The sequence below is a fragment of the Oncorhynchus mykiss genome, chromosome 9, assembly GCF_013265735.2.
Source record: "Oncorhynchus mykiss isolate Arlee chromosome 9, USDA_OmykA_1.1, whole genome shotgun sequence".
Lineage (NCBI taxonomy): Eukaryota > Metazoa > Chordata > Actinopteri > Salmoniformes > Salmonidae > Oncorhynchus > Oncorhynchus mykiss.
The window spans coordinates 20855107-20862167 of NC_048573.1; the positions used below are offsets into that span (position 1 = coordinate 20855107).

General features: G+C 39.6%; 1 protein-coding gene across 3 annotated transcripts in view; it reads right to left on the reverse strand.

Moving 5' to 3' along the window:
- The window catches only part of LOC110531729 (phospholipid-transporting ATPase ABCA1), a 227524-nt gene extending 221865 nt beyond the window's left edge, over positions 1 to 5659 (reverse strand). The window contains exon 1 of one of the 3 annotated variants that reach the window (XM_021615071.2): positions 5530 to 5659. The gene's annotated coding sequence lies outside the window, so the exon portion shown is untranslated. The other 2 variants (XM_021615074.2, XM_021615072.2) reach the window with 2 other exon arrangements.
- Between the last annotated feature and the right edge of the window lie 1402 nt (positions 5660 to 7061).

A 7061-nucleotide genomic window follows, 5' to 3' on the forward strand; every position in this document is an offset into this window, starting at 1 on the left:
AAGGTCAGTCAATACGGAAAATGTCAAGAACTTTTAAAGTTTCTTCAAGTACTGTCACAAAAACCATCAAGCGCTATGATGAAACCGTCTCCCCTGAGGACCACCACAGGAATGGAAGACCCAGAGTTACCTCTACTGCAGAGGATAAGTTCATAAGAGTTACCAGCCTCAGAAATTGCAGCCAAAATAAATGCTTCACAGAGTTCAAGTAACAGACACATCTCAACATCAACTGTTCAGAGGAGACTGTGTGAATCAGGCCTTCGTGGTCGAATTGCTGCAAAGAAACCACTACTAAAGGACATCAATAAGAAGAGCCTTGCTTGGGCCAAGAAACAGGAGCAATGGACATTAGACTGGAGGAAATTTGTCCTTTGGTCTGGAGTCCAAATTAGAGATTTTTGGTTCCAAACGCTGTGTCTTTTTGAGACGTACTTAGCCAGCATGGCTACCACAACATTCTGCAGTGATACACCATCCCATCTGGTTTGTACTTAGTGGGACTATCATTTGTTTTTCAACAGGACAATTACCCATCACACCTCCAGGCTGTGTAAGGGCTATTTGACCAAGGAGGAGAGTGATCGACTGCTGCATCAGATGACCTGGCCTCCCCAATCCCGACCGACCTCAACCAAATTGAGATGGTTTGGGATGAGTCGGACCGCATAGTGAAGGAAAAGCAGGCAACAAGTGCTGAGCATATGTGGGAACTCCTTCAGGACTGTTGAAAAAGCATTCCTGGTGAAGCTAGTTGAGAGAATGCAAAGTGTGTGGAAAGCTGTCATCAAGGCAAAGGGTGGCTATTTGAAGAATCTCAAATATAAAATATGTTTTTATTTGTTTTCACACTTTTTTGGTTAATACATGATTCCATATGTGTTATTTCATAGTTTTGATTTCTTCACTATTATTCCACAATGTAGAAGATAGTAAAAATAAAGAAAAATCCTTGAATGAGTAAGTGTTCTAAAACTTTTGACCTGTAGTGTATAGTAACAAAAATAAGTGTTGCCTGGGTTACTGTAGACAACCACCACATTTAACATATTTTATGTGCCATTGCAGGAGGTGAACTTTGCACAATAATACACCACATTCCAGAATCACCAGACCACTAACCAAAAAAAGCCTAAGCACTGTATAGTAAAAACCTAAAAGTGGACTTAAACCTGCATTGTCACAGACAGTTTGGTAACTAAAGCTTTACAAAGCCAGAGTAGAGTATACCACCAACAGTGCATTGAAGGAGGGCCAAGGGCCTTCTGTTCAATCCTTGATGCTACTTCCCTCCAGAATAACTCTTAAACACCCCAAACTAATTCCCCAGAACATCTGTGCTTTAAAACATGGCCATGGAATGGTCCCTTCAAGGTATTGTCGTCCCTCTTTCGGCCAAGCTATTCCTGAACAGCTGGCAAGGGTTATTCAGGACCAGGATGAAACATTTACTACATTTTGCAACATGAATTATTGCCTCTGATCTGGCGGACTCACTAAACACACATCCTTTGTTTGTTAATGATGCCTGAGTGTTGGAGTAGGCTCTTGGCTATCCGTAAATAAATATTTAAAAAGATCAAGAAAATAGTGGCATCTGGTTTAGTTAATATAAGGAATTTGAAATGATTTACACTTTTACTTTTGATACTTAAGTATATTTAAAACCAAATACTTTGACTTTTACTGGGTGACTTTCACTTTTGCTTGAGTCATTTTCTATTACGTTATCTTTTCATTTACTCAAGTATGACAGTGGGGTTCTTGTTCCACCACTGGTGAGTGGACTGAGAACATTCTTATTAACAGCAACTTAAATGCCGTTCAATATCTACATTCACATTATTAAAGGCTGCAGCTACTGTATAACAAAGGCTGCATATTGTGTGGCCCTCACAAAGTACAATGTGTTTACTGTGTATAAATACATTGAGCTCAGGCTCCTGACATCCACAGCCCTCAGAAACTCAGTGTGCACTAGGTAATGTATTTGTCTCTGCTTTACTTGAATATTTCATTACGCTCTACACAGACAACATCATTGTATAAAAAAAAAAGAAGCCCTGACATAACCAGAAACCTATGTTATAAAAAATGCAGAAGGTCATTTCCTATTTATAAAATGCACGCTCAAGATGGGGCCTCAAATGGTCGTCTTGAAAGGTTTGCCTCTGCACCGGAGCAGTGATGCTGTGCAGCCTGTTTGATTTCTCTATGTAGAAACAATTACATGCAATTTGGCTCAATGGAATGTTATTTTCTCGCTCCTGAAGAGGCATGACCCTGTAAATGGTAGTGTTTTACAGTAAGTATTCTGAAGCATGTAGTGTTGCATTTTCACGTATTCAGCTAATGAGAATTTCATAGGAGAAAATGAATCTCGACACTCATTAATATTAAAAGGATAGTTCACACAAATTGCAAAATTACATTGTTTCCTTCCATTTGGAGACAGTGGCCAGGTAAACAAAATGAAATATGCATTGATGTCTAACCTTGTACATAGACTGATTTCAGGGTAGGGAAATCAATATGCCATTTTGTAATTTGGGTGAACTATCCCTTTAGTTCAATCAACTTTGTGTACACTTCAGCAATACACTACCTGGCCTACCTTGGCCTTCCTTCTCTGACCAAGTGGGGACAGATTTAGTGCGTCACTTTTTGGTTTTGAATGAGTTAACGTTAACACAACTGTTTTATACAACCAGTATGACCTTGAAGTAATATTGAAGTCGTAAATAGTGTCATGACGACTTCATTGCAACCAGTTTCATACTTCCTCCACTGATTCTGTACAATGGCTTTAACTCAACGTGTTATTGAATTCAGAAAAATTGAACCAACTGCATTAAAGCCATTGTGTTACATGCTGACCAGACCGGACACGTCGCGTGCGCCAGCATCGCAAAATACATTTAGAACTCCAAGTTATTCCATTATTGCACCCAGACTGCTCGCGCTCTCCAATGAGCGTCTGCGTTGTCATAGGGCTAAAATAGAAGTCATTCCTATTTCTGATGCAGATCGCGCTGCAAGTCCTGCCTCTCTCATCTCCTCATTGGTTTATAGAAGCAGGTACCCACGTGCCATTGGCTATACCCACGTGGGTGATTGAAAGATTAAATGTTTTGCCGGTTGTCGTGGTAATACTATGAAAGTGTAGATGCCAATCACCATATAAGTTCAAAGATGAAAAAGCCCGGTAGGAGGAGAGATGACTAGAAACGATTCGGTTGGCCATTTTATGTGTGGATTAATTGCCAGAGTAAAGGACCTTGTGCATTTCAAGTAAAATAACAACTCAATGTTTATATCCCAGGACAAATTAGCTAGCAACAGCAAGCTAACTAAATAGTACAAATTAGCTAGCAAGTGCAAGCTAACTAGCTAAATTGCCATACATGTTTAATGCTTTTAGACCTGTCCCCAAATTAATGTCATTGGTTCAGTGTTTGTTATGATATTTTAACCTGCGTGTCATGATCGAGTTTGGTATATGGGGACAAAATATATTTATGCACGATAGCGCACGATGGCGCAAGCGCAGCCGGTTTGGGTTCCGTGTTATGTGTGTGTTAAAGACGCAATCTGGACGTGGCACATCCATGTCTGGACTTTGAATTGAATGATATATAAGTCATTGATTCTTGAACAATATAACGTGTACCCCATCACAACCTAAATATAAGCTTATTTTACTTAATTCTTTGTAAAAAAAACATATATATATTGTCAACAAGCTGTACAGCTTGAAAACATGGATAAAACTAATGTGTGAATGTCATGGATGAGCAGTTGTTGCATTTATATCCATCCAGATCTGTATGATTTGGAGTATGGTTACTTGACTGCTTCGTTGTTCCAGATTGCCCCTTTATTTGTGAACAATTGTTTTTCATTGGGTCGCAAGGGCAATAAAATCGTAAAAAATGACATTACACTTTTCCCCCTTTAAAAAAAAAAAAAAACTTACTTACACACCCTACCACCCAGACTGCCCCTTTTAAGTTTTGAAAACATGACAACAAAACTGTTTGTGAAATGTTGAAAATGGGTCACTGCAAAGAGAGCAACTCTTCATGAACTAATGCTATTTAGATGTTCAAAGCGGCATGTTATTAGCATCAATCAACGACAGTAGAGTTATATTAATCTGGTGCATATTACGCAGTCGTTTGCTGCTAATTATCCACATTAGAAGCAACTTCTTGCATGTTTACCTAAATTAGAGAAGACCTTAAGCTAATACATGTCAATCAAGCTGACTTTGGCTTCTAAATGTTTGTGTTCTTCACTTAGTACCACTTTTGCTGAAGGTGAGCATTAAGTATTAAGTAGACAACCGGCTTGTCCGAAGCAAATAGATCATAGCAAAGCATGTGGGATCGCCAAAAGTAGGTGCTTATATATTGTCCTGACCTTTACCCCAACAGAATACTCACTCGAACTCTTCCCGTCTCGTCACATGCTCGGGTAAACACATGACATGAGACTGTCATTTTATTACATCCTTATCAAGGGATCCTATTGCCTTTATCTCCGCACCAGCAATACAACAGGGTTTTGTTAAATCATTCCGTTCAGCGTTATGACACTACTACGTAAAAGGCTGAAGTCCAATCTGATCGCTATGGTCTTTTTTTTTTTTTTACCCATCTACCTCCCCACCTGTTAAAGTCACACTCCATAATTTGTGCATGCCATTCAAAAAGTGTGAACAATAGATCTCATGACAAGGAAATTACTGAAGAAAATTGTAAGAAATGACCGATACCTCATTTAAAGTCACACGAAGCCGCTGGTATTGAAGCCACTAATGATGATCATTACATTATGTAGCCATGGAAAACATGACAATACAGTGACTCAGCCAAAATAATGACCCAGCCGTAGCCCCATGAGGAAACTAGCTAGCAACTATAACAAAGGGAAAGGGGGATACCTAGTCAGTTGTACAACTGAATGCGTTCAACTGAAATGTGTCTTCCGCTTTTAACCCAAAACCTCTGAATCAGAGAGGTGCGGGGAGCTGCCATAATTGACATCCACGTCCTTGGCGCCCGTGGAACATTGGGTTAACTGCCTTGCTCAGTGGCAGAACCACAGATGTGTACCTTGTCAGCTGGGGGATTCGATCCAGCAACCTTTCGGTTACTGGCCCAATGCTCTAACCACTAGGCTACAACAACAACCCGCAGCATCGCATGACACCTTACTACAGTATGTAAAATGTACATAAAAACACACAAAAACACATTTGGTAACTGGTACCAAATTACGCTTAGAGTTACTTGTTTTCATGAATCCCAAAGACAAGCATGTTATAGTATATTACAGTGCAACTATATAGTTATCATGTACTTTCCATGTAAACAGGCTACCTGTTCATGTCTGTATCGTAAAATGTTGCCAAAAATCTATTTATTAGCAACTTACCTCCTAGCTCTTTGGACTATAATTATTCTCAGCACATATTTTGGAGTCCCCAGATGAAATTGACCCAGTGTAAACTCCAAACGTACTCACCCTCTTCCCTCTGAGGCTGCTCTCTCTCTCTCTATCCCTTCTCTACTTCCCTGTCTCTATCCCCTTTTATCTAGCACTATAAAGTATGCAAATGACCTCTACAGGGACTGCCATGGCAACAGTACTCAGGTAATAGGTGATGAGGTACATAGTGTGCAGATATACCTTACACAACGTACTCCCTTTAGCTTGACTCAGGAGCACGTGTTGACTCTGGTCTTATCTTAATTGGCTGAGGTAAAAAATCAAGGGGGAGGGATGTCATGGCCTTGAGAAGAGCATACGTTCTCATAACTCAAGTCTTAAAATGTTTTGTAACCACATCGTAATACATTATACCTGTAGGCTTTAGGTCAAGCGTTACCAAAGATCTTTTATTGTCTAAGCTAAACAGAGAAACAAATCATTTGACTACGTTTCTGAGGATTGTTGGCTAGGTGTGGAAATAAAGTTAAATGATGTGTCACTATAGAATGGTCCTGGTCTCCCCTGTCTGTAATCTGATTCATTACGATGTAAAAAGGCTGAACTGATCCTGTATCAGCATTCCTTCTCTGAGACGCTCGATACAGACGGCCCCTGGACTTCAAAAGTATTCTCTTACAAGACTAGCTGCATACTGAATTACATCCTGTGGTCACCAGATCTTCAACAAAGCATTAGAAATTCAAACCCCAAATCTGACTTTATATTTATTATTCAAATATGATTTTATAAGGGAACAGATGGGAACGAGCAGAGCATATTTAGAAACAGCCAAGTTGTTGATATTGATGATGCTGTTGATGACCAACTTGTGGATGCATCACAGAGAGCCGGTTAAGTGCATTTTCTGTCGAGTTTTATGGGAACTATATAATTTGGTAACAACAGGATAAGGGTTTACTGCTTTCAGTGATAAACTATAATACCAACGGTGCATTGAGGGGGACATAATTATGTATATTAGGAGGATGTTTACTATGGGAGCAGCCAGGAAACAAACAGGAAACCCATCATTGCAGCCATATGAGAATGTTTAGTATTCGATAAGCATGGCCTAATGGCCCACCAGCCACTGACACTTTTTTACCAGTGTTTGGCAGGTAGTCTGGTGCTTATTTCAGACCCTGCGTTAACATTTATGTTGATTCTACGTAATCGTATCTATGTTAAGTAGATTTTAAAATGTATATTTGTATTCATAATGTATCAGGTGCTTCAGTTCCGCTCCTCACACCAATCTCAATACATTCCCAAATGTTCATCTAATCATACAGTATGTAATAGAATTTCAAGAGCACCCATATGTTGGATATCCATCATTTAAACTTTTTAAATATTTAATGGATAACATATAAAGGGGGATATTCATGACAGAAGACCAACTCCATTACTAAACTCTAAATGAGGGAAAGTGACCTCGGTCTAGTAAGTTTATCAACTCTGCGATCTCTTGAGCGCACTTCAAAATGTTTCTGTTCCATATGCTAGCTCAGGGGGTTGCAGAGGCTCGTCCTAGTGGTGTTTGAGCGCAGTCTCAATCAAAAAAA